Below are 14,616 nucleotides of genomic sequence, written 5' to 3'. Positions count from 1 at the left end.
AAGGCTTTTTCAATGGTCCTGAATCTCGATTTTGGTGATCACGCTCAGAGGCAGAGGAATCATGGAATTGTAGAGTTGGATGGGACCCCAGGGCCACCTATTCTAGTCTGCATCTAGTCTCCAGGAAGCTGGAGTGTGTTTAGGAGGGGCAGTAGGTGGAAGGGTGTTGAATAAGAGGCCCTTTCAGCCAGGGCTGAAAGTTTTGACAAGTGCCGGAAACAAGCAGTTGCTAATCTTTGGCATTTTCTGTCGGAGGTGACCCTGGCCCCTGTTATATATACATTGAGCCTCCCCATAATGGTTTGCGATGCTACTCTTTGCTGCTTGGCGAGGACCGCTTGTTGATTTGAGAAGTTGTAATGCAGCAAAAGCCGGTCTAATGGCTGGCTTGGGTGTGTCATACGCAGTTAGTACTTGCATGTGGGGGTGTTCAGTTGATGGCAGCAGAGTAGACTGCATGCTGAAGGGGATAAAGCAGGCTTTCAGAGTGCTGTCTCAGGTGCTGAAAGGGAACTTCTGTTGCCCAGATGCATCTGTTGTTCCTGCTGCTTGCTGGGATTGCAGATGTCACCCTAATCAGAGTTTTAAAACTGCACTGCTTGTATTGTGTGTGAAGGAGGCATTGCACTGTCTAAATCATGACCTGGTTCCACTTAAAAAACCCATGCTGCTTGTCACCGCTGTAGAGCATGGAACATTTCATATAATAAGTGCAAATAACTTCAAACCAAGTAACAAATGTGTGGCTTTGCCATGCGGCAAATGTTTTTGGCACATGAGAACTTGCGCTGCATCCTATTCTCACTTTCCTGGGAGTAAACCCCAATGATGTTAATGAGACTTACTTCTATGTGTACATTTGCACTGTTAAAAGTAAAAGATATATCACAATAGAGGTGGGATCTCACTAATGACCTGGGTAGGGAAACTTTCCCCCCAATATTAAATGGGATATATGTGCAAGCACTTTATCGTATTTTGCAGTCCTAAATATGCCTTGTTGAAATGTTTCATTTACAAAAAGAAATCTCTAGAAGACTTCTTGTAAGAACTATGGCATTAATATCAAACATATCTAAAAGTCTCAAGTTAGTATTAATATATTATGCTAATGGGTTTTTTTTACTTCTATTTATATGTTCTTTAGTAATAAACATGTTGGGTGCTATGCTGTTTGAAAATAAATAAAAGAGAATGTATCAACAGTGTTTTAAAGAATAAACAGAATAGAGGAAATATTAGAGAGAAACTATTTTAAGATGCTTTCTAATCCTCTACAAAACTGGATAAAGTAGTTTTTTTAAAAAAATCCCTTTTGTTGTGCTTCATTGTATGTTTAGAATGTGTTGTATAGATTGAATTTATTTGACCCAATAGATTACTGTATTCTTAATACAATTATGAGCAGAATAAATTACTTTTTTGTGTTTGGTTGTTTGGAAAATCTTAAAAGGTGTGGCTTCTGCAGAAGAAACAGATTGATTAAAATATGTTGACATATTACTTGTTACTTAGAAGTTAAAAACATGACGGTTATTTACTATTGAACCCAATACCTTTACAATCGCTAAATGATTTTGACTGTCAGATTTATTAAGCTCAGAAGTTATTTGTGTTTCTATAGTTATTTGGTGATTCATGATGGTCTCAAATAATACAAGAGGCAGGTTTCCTGTTCTCAGATAGGACACTGGTTCTTAACACAATATTGAACACATTACTTATCTGCCCTGGAAAATATCAATTGTGGCTTCTCATTGTTTCCTCTTATGCTGTTTTATATTTAGTACTCCAATCCTAACCAAATTTTCTAGGGAAGAAGGTTCCTTTTGGATGTGGTAGAGAAGTGCAGTGAACAGGAAACACAAATTAACTGTACTTCCTGTCTTTCTGTATATCATCAAATTAGAAACAGCTTCCCATTCCAATGGGTGCTTTCCAGTATTAATCATGCTTAGATAAGACCTAGTGAAATCTCTATCTACTGTGAGTATAACTTATTTGGTTATCACCCACTGATTTTAATGGGCCTTGTTTCTAAGTACTTCTGTGTAGGACTGTATCCTAATGCCTTGACAGCTTAACCTATTATCTACACTTCTTTTTTGAGTAGGTGTTTACTGTTTTTCAACTTCAGGAAATGCTGGTGGATATTTTCAGAGTATTTTCTTCAAAGGGTGTTGGCCCAAAATAGCTGAGGAAGCCTCAAATGAAATTAGAAGGAAACAGAACACACAAGAGTCATTGTTTTGTGATACAATGCAAACTTAAAACACGTGTTCTGTACCCTCAGTTACTGTCAACTCAGGGCAGAGATGTGGTCCCAGCTCTGTGTTTTGAGGTAATGAGGATTCTGGAGGAAGACCATCCAGAAGGTTAGCCAGGTTTGTCTTACAGCACCTTGAAGACTAACAATTTGATGATAGCATAAGCTTTTGTGGACTACAGTACATTATCCAGAGTTACAGTATGTTATTCAGAGTTGCAGATACAGGTATACATAGTGGCTAGGAAGAGGATTGTAAACAGTGAGGTCAGAAGGAAATTAAATTCAGGGAAGTTCTGCAGTTCATTTCCTTGATTCTTAAGGTTTTTTGGTGCTGCAAGTCTCTTTGTTGTTTCTGGAACAAGAAGCCACTTGGAGCAACACCTTCCTAAGTACACCAATTCATAGCTGCAGATGCCTTGTCCATTGTCCTCCCCTCACCCTCACAACTGGGGAAATAATGGAAAGCTGTTAGGGCCAGGGTAGGATTTTCAGGGAAGACACTAGCTGCTCCTGCTAAATTTGTAAGCAGGATGTGTTGAAAACATATATTGTATATCTTCAGCATCTGCTCAATTAGATCTCCAATAAAAATAGTCAGGACTGGAGATTTTTTTCAGGTTGGCAAATTGGTATAGCCATAAGTTGAATTGGCTTTAAGTTGCCTGAACTTTGCTGCTGCAACTAGTTATAATAAAATGTCTATACTGCCTTCCCTGCCTCCAGTATTTGCAGAGAGTGCATGGAAGAAAAGACCTCATTGCTCAATTATGGCCCTTCCCCATAGTAATTGGTAAACAACTCTGGAATCTATTGCTGTTTTATATAGTCTGCCGCAAAGTGCCTATAATTGGAAGAATATATTTAGTTTTAAATCTGTACCTCCGTATGCCCAGTACTTAATCACATTTATTCATCAGTGGGTCCTGAAACATTGCAGGGTTCTGATTTATTAGGCCACGTCACATGATGAATGGGATGTTTAAAATAAACAGCTTAAGTAATGAATACAAGCATGACAGGGACAGAACATATATTCCATCTAGTCTGGTACCCAGTTAATTGATTATCCTAAGAATCCCTTGACAGCTACAGATGTAGGTTGAAACGTCTCGTGCAAATGGCTATCTACTTCATGTTATATGTCCTGATTCTTGAGACACAGATTTGAGCTCAGGGACTCACTTCAGAGCAGGGCTTATGTCCCCCAAGAAGCAATTGGTGACATTTAATTTCTGCAGTTGTGCACTCTGTTCTACATACAAGTGAGGTTAGTAATTTGTTTAGAAAATAGGAAAATGCCAGTCATGGTTGGGAGGTGGTTTATTGTGTAGTCTAAGCTGCTGTTGCTGGGTGAGAAGTGAATCTGAGCAATGCGATACAGGGTGTTCGGGTCTTCAAACCCATTCTGCTGTGAAAACCACCATATTAGGTTGTGGAAAGGGGGTACAGTGAGAGTTCCCCAGCCTATCTCCTGTTAAAGGTGTTTGGGGCCATGGCTTCATAGAGAGAGAATTAAACCATGTGGAAATCTTAACTTACAGCTAGAGGGTGCAAAGAAGGGAGCCAGAAACTGACTTTTATGATAGATAGGATGAATGTGAAAAGGGGGGGGGCATAACACAAGGACCCCTAGCAATGAGATGTATAGTACTGTACATCCTTGGGGGATTCCTGTTACCATTTTCATTCCAACCACAATTGTGCTCCCTTCACAAGTGTAGTACTTCTCTACACTGGAGTAAATGGTAACTAGGGGTGAAATCCAACAGTGCAATAAGTTTCAGCTGTGCAAAGGAACTTCCTTGCACTCTCCTCTCTGTATAATGCATAAGCCACTTTCTTGCACTCTCCTCTCTGTATAATGCATAAGCCACTTTCATTTACTTAAGTAAATGAAACTGCGGGAGCTGCCCTTTTCTATGGCAGGGGTTCCCAAACTTTGGTTTCTGGACCACCAATGGTCTGCAAGCTTCATTCCACCGGTCTGCAGCATATCTGTGTATTCGTGGTTGAAGACGGGAGACAGCACAGCCATTGCATTAAATATTCATATAGATTTTTTTTTGCAATTTTATTGCTTCTTTCATTTCTTATATTGTATTTCATTGTATTGCAATTCAAATTCCATGGAATTCAAATTGCGCTGCAATAAAATACACTGTATAAGAAATAAAATAAGCAATTAAAATCATACAGCATCTAGCACAACACATTACAAATGCTACCACAGACAGAAAAACCATTAAGAGGTCCAACAAGATGATCAGCAATTTTCAGGTGATCTGTGGCAGGAAAAGTTTTTGAACCACTGTTCTGTGGTATCTCTGGTAAATAAAATTTATTAATTACAGGCAATCTGATTTTACCAGAAACCTTGTTAAAATGTGCACCACTTATATTTACTGTGGCTTGTATTTGATGAAATCACGCTCATGTTGGACCCTTTGAAATCATTTGTCTTAAACATGACTAACTTAAATTCGTCAGTTTTAATGTGTCTAGATGAAGCTGTTTTCATAACTACAGTGTGTTTCATCATCCTGTTGGGACTCTCTGCTTGTCAGACTATATTTTCATATAATTAAGCTTCAGGATACTCCAGAATGTAAAGATTAGTGCTTGATTTAAAACAACAACATCTTTTTTTTTTACGTAACACCATTCTGAAATGAATATATAAGCGGTAGATCAACCATCATATTGGTTGTCCACATTAGAATTATTAATCAGATGCATGTAATACCAAGATGATACTGTGGTTTTTAAATTTTTAACCTCAGTAATTATTAAAGCATTTCAGGCACACTCTTTAAACCTGGTAGTGGTAATGATACTAATTTATTTGATTTAAACCTAGACATTGGAATCAGCTTTTTGCATAATTGGTCTATTAAAACCTGAACTCTACCTTAAAGATAGAGGATTAATGTATTCAAATAAATCAAATTACTAGAACTGTTTTTACCATAGTACCTTAAAGGCAGCACACAATTTGACTGTCAATTATATTATAGGCTTTGTTACAAGTATTGTAGCACAGCATATATAATCAAATCCAATTCTTAGCGCGCGCGCGCGCACACACACACACACACACACACATATATATCCCAGCCTATTATAAAGCTGCAAATGTAAACTTCAATTAAGTAAAATGCTAGCTTATGGAGTTCTAGATGCTCAACAGGAGTTTATTTACATTTTAGAATTTTGCCTCCTTATGTTGAAATGGATAAAAATAGGACATTTTCTCTAAGGAATTGTCTGCTGCTAGATATGATTTATGGAGTAAGAGAAGAGTGTTTTGAGTGGGCCTGTACTAAGTGTCTTCACTTGAGGTTTCTTTCCCCAAAAAAGATGTCCAGAGTTATGTTGAACATCTGCTAGGGATCAAAAGGTAGCTTTAAATAGCCTTCCAAGCTCCTCTACAACGTCTCTCAAGTTTTTATACATCCTAGTAATGCTCTAACTACCGTATTTACTCAAGTCTAATGTGCCATCGAATCTAATGTGCACCTCAGTTTTCAGAACCTTGGAACCCTCAAAAGTATTTGCTGGTGAATGTAAATGCACCATCGAGTCTTATGTGCACCTTAATTTTTGCATTGTAATTTGGCCCCAAAAAGGTGAGCATTAGATTTGAGTAAATATGGTATATGTCAATCAGCTGGTGGTTAGGGGGTCCAGCAGACTTGGCAGAGCTTTTGTTACATATCTAGCTCCATCATCAAAAAAGAACAGAATAGCACCTTATTACTTGCAGTTCTGTGCCCTGTTTTAACCTCCCCACTGAACCAAAATGATGTTCAGAGATTAGATTGTGTTTTTTAGATGTCTCCTTCCTTTTTTCAGATTTGAGGCATTAAAGGATGGCGTTGAGCATGCTAATAATGTATCTATTTCTGAGTAAATGCAGTCTGATTCGTACATTCAATAACCAATGTAAAATTGAACATAATTAGGGTTTGCAAAAGTAAGGTTGATTTGCAGTTGAGAATCAATTCTTAGTAGCTGGCTTAATTTGTCTTAGAATGTCTGTTCAACTTGCTTAGAATCCTTTGGAGACTGCACTTAGTCTAGAAGATGAATGTGTTTCCTGATCTATACCAGAGCGAGCATATAGGACACACATTTTATACAAGCATCTCTCAGCACACTAAAATGCAATAATAAGGTGGTGCTACTAATCCAGGCAATGGTGAAAATTTAAGATAATTTATATGGAAATTTATCTCCAGGAAATGAGTCTTAATTTGGTGGGTGGGGGAGGCACTATGGGTTTTCCAACATTTGCTAGCTTCTCCCAGGTCAGGTCAACTTGTTACAAAAGCCTGAAAGTGAAGACTCAGGGGAGCTGTTCACAGCTATCCGAGTACATTTTTGCTATAAAGTTATTGAAGATGGTGAGGTTAAGTGTGCTTTGCTGCAGAAACAAAATCTGGCAAATCTAGATCAACCAGACTGTTTCGAGACTGGTGTAGCTATGTGTTTCTGAGAAACATATACTGTGTGAGCAGCTTGCTTATGCCTCCCCCATACTGTGCTTGTATTAAAATCAGAAAGAGTGAAGTAGCATAAGCTGTGACCCATGTTATTTATATATTTGTTACCAGAATTTATATACTGCCCTTCACCTAGAAGTCACAGAGCAGGCCACAACATAATAAAATCCTTTAAAAATGAAACGTGCAGATCCCACTATACAAACCTAATTCGTTCCTGGAAAAATAGTTCATAAGGCAACTGTTTGTAGAGTGACCTGAACATTTCCATCATTTAAGGGGAAAATTCCATTGAGTTTCTGACCAGAACAGCTTTCCCCCCAAATTAAAAACTAACTAACTAACTAACTAACTAACTAAAAAGCATAGATTGGTGAAGGATGGCAGATTAGATGACAAGCAAACTTCTATTTCTCTCCATGTTGATTCAATTTGTATCCAAGTTCAGCCATGTAATATGAATGTTCTCCTTACAAAGGATCAGCCAGATTGACTTCCTCTTCCTCTTCAGTAGAAGCATAGAATTGTAGAGTTGGAAGGGACCCAGAGCGTCATCTGGTCCAACCTCCTGAAATGCAGGAATCTCAACTAGATTACACATATACGGATGGCCATCCAGCCTCCGCTTAAAAACCTCCAAGGAAGGAGAGTCTATAGCCTCTCATAGGAGTCTATTCCACTGTCAAACATCTCTTACTGTCAGAAAGTTCTTCCCAGTGTTTAGCTGGAATCTCCTTTCTTGAATCCATTGCTTTGGGTCCTAGCCTCTGGGGCAGGAGAAAACAAGCATTTGGCAGGCCACAGATTGCCCAAATTAAGGAATGCCTTAATTTGGTTACATGGATCCTGGTGTGAATTCACCTCTCTGGCATTTGGCTAGAACCTTAAGAAAAAAGTTATCCACCTTCATTTCCACCTAAAAAACTTCAAGGTGCCCAGGAATTATTGCCCCAGCCTGAACGCAGCTCATTCCCAGGATTAAAGTAAGAGAAGAAAATGTAGGATTAATTCTCGCTCTCACATCCTTTCCAAATGTTTCAGCTTTAAGGCATCTCCAAAACATGTGAACTAAATTGGCAGAAAGTTCCTAGGCACACACAGGCATCATTATCACTAAGTCCAAGATGGTACAGTTTGACAGAGCACCAGTGTATTCTTAACAGAGCATTTGTGTTCCAGAGCTGCACATGTAAGGTAGTTAAATTAATGTGTGTGGGGGGGGGGTAGGGTTGGTTTTTTTGGAATCTGAATACTTTAAATCCAAATTCCACCTTGCAGTTTGTTTATTTATTTACTTTATATATAAGAGTAGTTATAAACCGCAAATTCAAGAAAAAATATCAAGATGGCGTACAGTAAAAATAAAGTTCCAAGTTTACCAAGCCCTGGATGTGTAATTCCAATTCCAAATGCTGTAACACTCATAATGGGATCACTTTGGTTCTGATACTGTATATTTCTCCATACATCTGTATGTTTCCTACCCAGTTTTATTTGGAATGTTAGAAACAGATTTAACCAAAGAAGTTAAACATGGTCTTAACAGAGAAAAGTTCATGTTTGTGAAGTGTGTGGTTGGCTTCAAAAGGGATGGTTGAAAAGACTGCCAGATCCACTACTCATAGAATCATTGAATTGTGGAGTTGGAAGGGACCCTGAGGATCATTTAGTCCAACCCCCTGAAGTGCAGGAATAGGCAGTTGTCCCATACAGGGATCAAACCTGCAACCTTTTCATTATCAGCACCATGCTCTAACCAGCTGATCTATCATTTCTCTGAAGCATGGGAAGGGGAAGGCAAGCATGGTCCCATTATATACCGTACTTTTCTGTGTATAAGACATTTTTTTTTACCTTAAAACAATGCTTAAAAATTGGGGTCCTCTTATACATGGGCAGTGCAGACGGGGGTTGGTGAAAAGGATTTCTATCTTGAGTAGTAGATTGTCACTGGCGTTATTGTGGGTGATAAGCTGCTACGGCAATGTCTGCTTGCGATTGGTCGCTGTTACTAGAATGTCCGCTGGCGATTGGTTGCTGCTGCAGCAATGGCTGCTGCTGATTGGGCTCTGTTGCGGCAATTGGGCGCGTGATTGGCGGCTACTGGTGTCGATTGGAAATAGGATAGGAGGCTTCTGCATTGCGTCCAATTGCAAACATTTGGAATTTGGGGGAGCTTTTTTCGGCATTCCTCCCCTTCTGGACAATCTACCCCCATTTTCTTAATATTGAGTCCCCAAAATTAGGGGGCGTCTTATCCACAGGGGCGTCTTATAGACAGAAGAGTATGGTAAATGTAAAGCAAATTTGAGGATTCCTCCTCAAGGAAAATATCTGAGGAACTTTGAGGGAAGGCAAAAGGAGTTTGTATAAATCTAGCAACGTTTCCCAGTGCTGTTCCTAACCCTGGCCCCAATGTAGGAGTGTGTGAGCTGAAACTTGTTTGCCATGAGTGCAGCCCATTTGTGATTATGTTAGTTACATCATGTCCATAAAGCATCTTCAACAGCATTTATTGTTACCCTAAGCTAGTATATTCATAAATCCATAGATCACCAGCTATTATTGTTTTAATATTTTAGTGCCAACAGTCTGCTAGATTTGGTACTGTATGTACATCATCATCTAATTGATATGTTAACACTCAACCTTGACAGCAACCTTAGCAATATTTTAGGAGCCTGTCTCCCTGTTGGTACAGCTGCTGAGATCTCTGCTCAAGCTCGGTGCCAGCTTAAATGTGTGATGGTGAGAGAATGTTATGCATTTCCCTTTTTAATTTTGTTGTTCCCACAAAGGTTGGTGCTGGATACTGATTCCAGAGGATAGTCTGCTAACAGTTTATGTTTACTGATAATTATGGATTCATTTAATTAAACGCCTACATTCCTGCATTTTCAGAAATAGTAAAGTCATTAAGGTTGAGCCAAATATAGAAGATCTAATAACATAGCTTAATAATTAGTATATTAGATATAGCGTGGTGATACAACTTTAAGAAAGTTGAGAGTTAATCACATCACACTGATAGATTACCCTGAATATTGGAGGGAATTGGGAGTTACATATGGGAATTAATAGGAGGCTGGTTAGTTTTTCACACTGGAGCAAGCTTACATGTCATTTCTCCTTCTGTTATGGTGTTGTTGTTGTTTGCTTTTACTGTATTTTGTATCACTTATTACACAACACCACAGTAGCCTACATGAGAGGAGGAAAACAGAGTGCTTGATCTGAGTGTTTGAGTCTTGTGGCATTTTTCCTTCAGTAGCTTACCAGAACATCTATGTATTTCTGTACATGAACAATTTTTCCAGTGCTCTCATAAGAGTGCTCCACTTTGGGCCTTGGGGTTGTTGGAAATCCCACCAATGGTAGTTCAGCCTGCTTGAATATTTGGCGAATGGATCGGAGTGGTCTGTGCCAACCATTGCCCCTTTCCATCTCTGCCAAATCCATCTCTCCTTTCCAGTCCAGTGCAAGGGGATTTTATATTGCGCTGCAAATCTTTTAAATGTTGGTGCCCCAGGGTTACTACATTTTAAAATGTTGCCCCAGGGAACACGATAACAGGCACCAGAAGCAGCAATTTAAAACATTCTCCGTGGATAAGGTTCCTTGTTTGTTGACTGTCAGCACCAAATTCCTTAGTACTAATTCTCACCTGCATGACTTAGCCATGCTGATTTGAGATTTGTAACAGGAGTTTCCAACCACCTCATGAGAAGAGAAGACTCCCTGAAAAAGACCCTGATGTTGTGAAAGATTGAGGGCACAAGGAGAAGGGGACGACAGAGGACGAGATGGTTGGGCAGTGTTCTCGAAGCTACCAGCATGAGTTTGACCAAACTGCGGGAGGCAGTGGAAGACAGGAGTGCCTGGTGTGCTCTGGTCCACAGGGTCACAAAGAGTCAGACACAACTAAACGACTAAACAACAACAGGAGTTTCAGTCAGGTGGCAACAAAAGAATGGACTCTTGAAAGTGCATTCTTGCTCTTGAGATATTTGAGCATTACCTGAGCAGAGTTCTTTTTACAATTGAATGAGAGAGCAAAAGAGAACTCTGGATAACTTTGGATAACTCTGGATATTATCTCAGACACAATCCTCTGTGTAGAATGTACTCCTGTACATTAAGTGAATTTGGGAATATATTTCTTAGTCTTTCAAGAATACCTAAGCTATATAGCTATTGCGCATACAGATGTAGCTTGTGATAATTTGAAGGGCACTACATTTTTGAAGGGCTCTATATTGACGTTTATGTCTGATTGCTGATTTTGGTGTTTCGCGATAGGGTTTTTTTGGAGGAATATTTTATCCTTTGAAAACGTAATGATATTAGGAACCACTTAATGCTGCACATTCTGATTTAGTAAAGAAGATTTCTTTTGCTGCAGCTTTTGTATATGGCATATTTTATGTAGAATCATAGAATTGTAGAGTTAGAAGGGACTCTGTGGGTCATCTAGCCCAACCCTCTGCAGTACAGGAATCTCAACTAGATCATTCATGCTCATCCAAGCTATGCTTAAAAATCTCCAAGGATCTCCAAGGAAGGAGAGTCCACTGCCTCTCATGGGAGTCTGTTCCACTGTTGAACAGCTCTTACTGCCAGAAAGTTCTTCCAGATGTATTTCACATTCACTGTTCAGTGAATACAGCAGCCAATCCTTGTTGCAAATGAGGGCTGTGTATAGAGAATGGCACATTATTAATTTGCCGCTCTGTGATCTGAACTATTACAGAAAATGATCAGATCTTGTAAGGGTGAAGGAACACTAACAAAGTATGCCATCTCTGTTTCACTGCCATGTAGTCTGGCTGTCAGCCTGCCTGTCATTTGCCAGAATTATGGTATGCAGAAAGGGGGGGGAAAGAGAGAGAGATGAGTTAGGTATCCATATAAGAAGAGACTGTACAGATTATTGCAAGTTGCTGGTTGCTTTTTTGCCTTTAGGTATCAGATGTGGCGGTGATTGCAGAAGACACTAGAATCAAACAGGATTTTCTGAAACTCATAGAATTTGCAACACCAGGCAGTTCCAATGTAATATTTAGAACAGAACCAAGGGGGGTGGGTATCCCTGAAATGGTTGTTATCACTCAAAAAGTTACCACCTCAAAAAGGTTTTGCTAGCACTCTTGGTATTTGAATACCTCAAATAAACCCAAACTGTCTGTTCATCCGTAAAAAGGTAGCACCACACAGTGTTTAAGCATGGGTAGGCATAAAGAGTTTTAAATCCCTAGCCACATTATGCAATAGATAAAAATAGACTTATCCATTAGGATATTAGAATCACTAGGCATCCAGACGTAAAAGATAATAATGTATTTCTAAAACTGTCTGAGCTGTCTTTCTTTATCCTAAGAAGGTATGAAAAGACAAGGCATATACAGGGTGAGTCCTTTAAAAGAGGCCCCGTGGATACAGAGCACACATGTTCCACAGGGCCTCTTTTAAAAGACTCACCCTGTACTTGCATAGTTACCAATTCTTAGAAGTCCATTTCTTCCAAAGAGGCCTGGGAAGCAAGGAATCTCCATGGGGCCTGTGACTGTGGCAGCCAAAGAGAGCAAGAAATTACTTCACGGCAGGAAACTCCATCTCAGTCTGGATTCTGAATCTTCCAGGAAATAGGGATCCCACCACTTGGCCAAAGGGAGTCCATTGGAACATGAACCAATCAACGCTATAGTACAAGGCAGCAAGGTTCAGGACCTTGTGAAAGGGGAATAGGAGCAGATTAAGGCATGAACGACACTGCATTTAATTAAGGGGTGGGTGGTGGGTGGGGCGGAACAAACTGAGAGATAACATATGGCCGCAACTTGGAAAGACTTGGTTAGGGTCAAAGATGCAAAAGGTCCTTTCCTGTGTGTGACAAAACACACCCATACTACTTTTCTGACTCCCCCAAATGTTGTACTTGACTTTTTAAAACGGAAGACAGAATATTAAACAGGGCAGTAAATGTTGGTTACATGGGGGAACAGGGTCTAGCTGCTATAGCCAGCGTGTTCTTTCTTCTGTTTGAAATGCCGTTATTCAGGCAGGACAATTTTGTGTGTGCATAGTTGTTTATTTATTTTAAATGAGTTTTGTTTGTAGCTACAAGTCATAGGAGCTGGAAATTTATTTATTATTTAAATACTCCCTTCAGTTTTGCTTTGTGAGCAACAGAGTTCTGTGATTACCGTATTTTTCCATGACTAGGCTTTTTTTTTTTTTACCCCAAAAATAGGTTTAAAATTGGGGCTCGTCTTATACACGGGTAGTGCTGAGAGGTGTTTTCTTAATTTGGATTCCCCCCAAAATAGGGGGTGTCTTATACATGGGGGCGTCTTATACACTGAAAAATACAGTAATTTAAGAACTCAAGTCCTGCTTCGGCTTCCTGTGAAAACAGTTTTACAGAATTTCCAACATTGATAGATTTCTGTTGCTGGCTTCATGCACCCAGTAATGTGGAACTTTTACTTGTCTGGTGCTATGAGAGGTTATATATTAGGGTTACTTGTATCTGACTGCAAGGGGAAGAATCAAACAGCACCCTCCCTCCTTTGAATATCTGACGGTCTCAGTTCTTCTCCTTTCTTGTCCAGGAATCACTTAAGCTCATCATGCAACATGGGCACGCCTCATATCAGCATCCTGTAAGCCAAATACCAGGCCCCATTGGCCCAACAACAGGATTTTTAAATTATTGCTCCTTTCCAAACTTGGCTGTGGATACTAAGCCATCTATAAATGGACTTAATGTAAATAGAATAGATAAGGACTTCTGGTTTGCCACTAGCAATGGAGGGAGCCGGTGACTTTGAGGAGCACGTTGGCTGCAGATTTTGGGGGATTAAGGGGCATGCATGTGAGCAATGTGCTCCCCAAAGATTCCAGGGTGAACCTGGAGATCCAGAAGGTCTATGGTGCCTGAAAAGAGCCCCACCCCCCGCCCAGCTATACGGTCTCGGAAGAGACAGTGTTGTCTTGGTGGGTAGAGCCTCAGCACAGGGAACAATCGTCCCAACGACAAGTTGCTCCAGAATCCCTCATTGGCTAAGCTGCAGGTTCCCCCCGCCAAAAAAAAGTCAAAATCAGAAAGAACCAATTTGAGAATATTGGAGAAAGAAAAAACCCCAACTTTGGAGTTAAAAAAGGGAGTCCACTCCAGAATTGGTCTAAACAAGCTGCATGGGGATAAAATCTGACTGAGGAAGAGAAGGTAAAAAAATTAAGAGCCTGCTATGAAACCAAGTAATAGGGGGAGGTCTGAAAATGGAGACCAAACAGTATAAAGTGAAATGGGGATTTAAAGATCCCTGACCCGTGTAAAAGACTGAAAATTCCAGAGATAAGAAAAATAAACAGTAAGAATTTATGGGGGAAAGAAAACTGGAGGTGTGTAAATATCTCTCCTGCTTCTCATTCCTTTCCCTCTGTCCATACTTCTCATTTAGCAGTGGATTAGAATCAGCACACCATGCATAACCACGCACTGGAGAAATAACTTGTCCATTGTAATCTGCATCTCGTGTGCCTCATCACATGCTGAACAAATTTTCCTTTGAAGAGATGATGGTCCAGAAGAGAACCATCATTGGGGAAGTGTCTGTGTTGCCTGCAATAGAAATAGAAATTAGGGGACCGAACATTGAGATTAAGGGACGCAGGTGGCGCTGTGGGTAAAACTTCAGTGCCTAGGACTTGCCGATCGCATGGTCAGCGGTTCGAATCCCCGCAGCGGGGTGAGCTCCGTCTTTCGGTCCCAGCTCCTGCCCACCTAGCAGTTCCAAGTGCAAGTAGATAAATAGGTACCGCTTTATAGCGGGAAGGTAAACG

The 14,616-nt window shown here is 40.0% G+C and overlaps 1 protein-coding gene across 2 annotated transcripts in view; it reads left to right on the top strand.

Moving 5' to 3' along the window:
- GABRB3 (gamma-aminobutyric acid type A receptor subunit beta3) overlaps positions 1 to 14,616 on the top strand; it is a 203,584-nt gene that overhangs the window by 95,562 nt on the left and 93,406 nt on the right. The window lies entirely within an intron of this gene.

The sequence above is a fragment of the Podarcis liolepis genome (genome assembly GCF_965112155.1).
Source record: "Podarcis liolepis genome assembly, chromosome: 4".
Classification (NCBI taxonomy): domain Eukaryota; kingdom Metazoa; phylum Chordata; class Lepidosauria; order Squamata; family Lacertidae; genus Podarcis; species Podarcis liolepis.
This window is presented reverse-complemented; position numbering and strand designations above follow the sequence as displayed.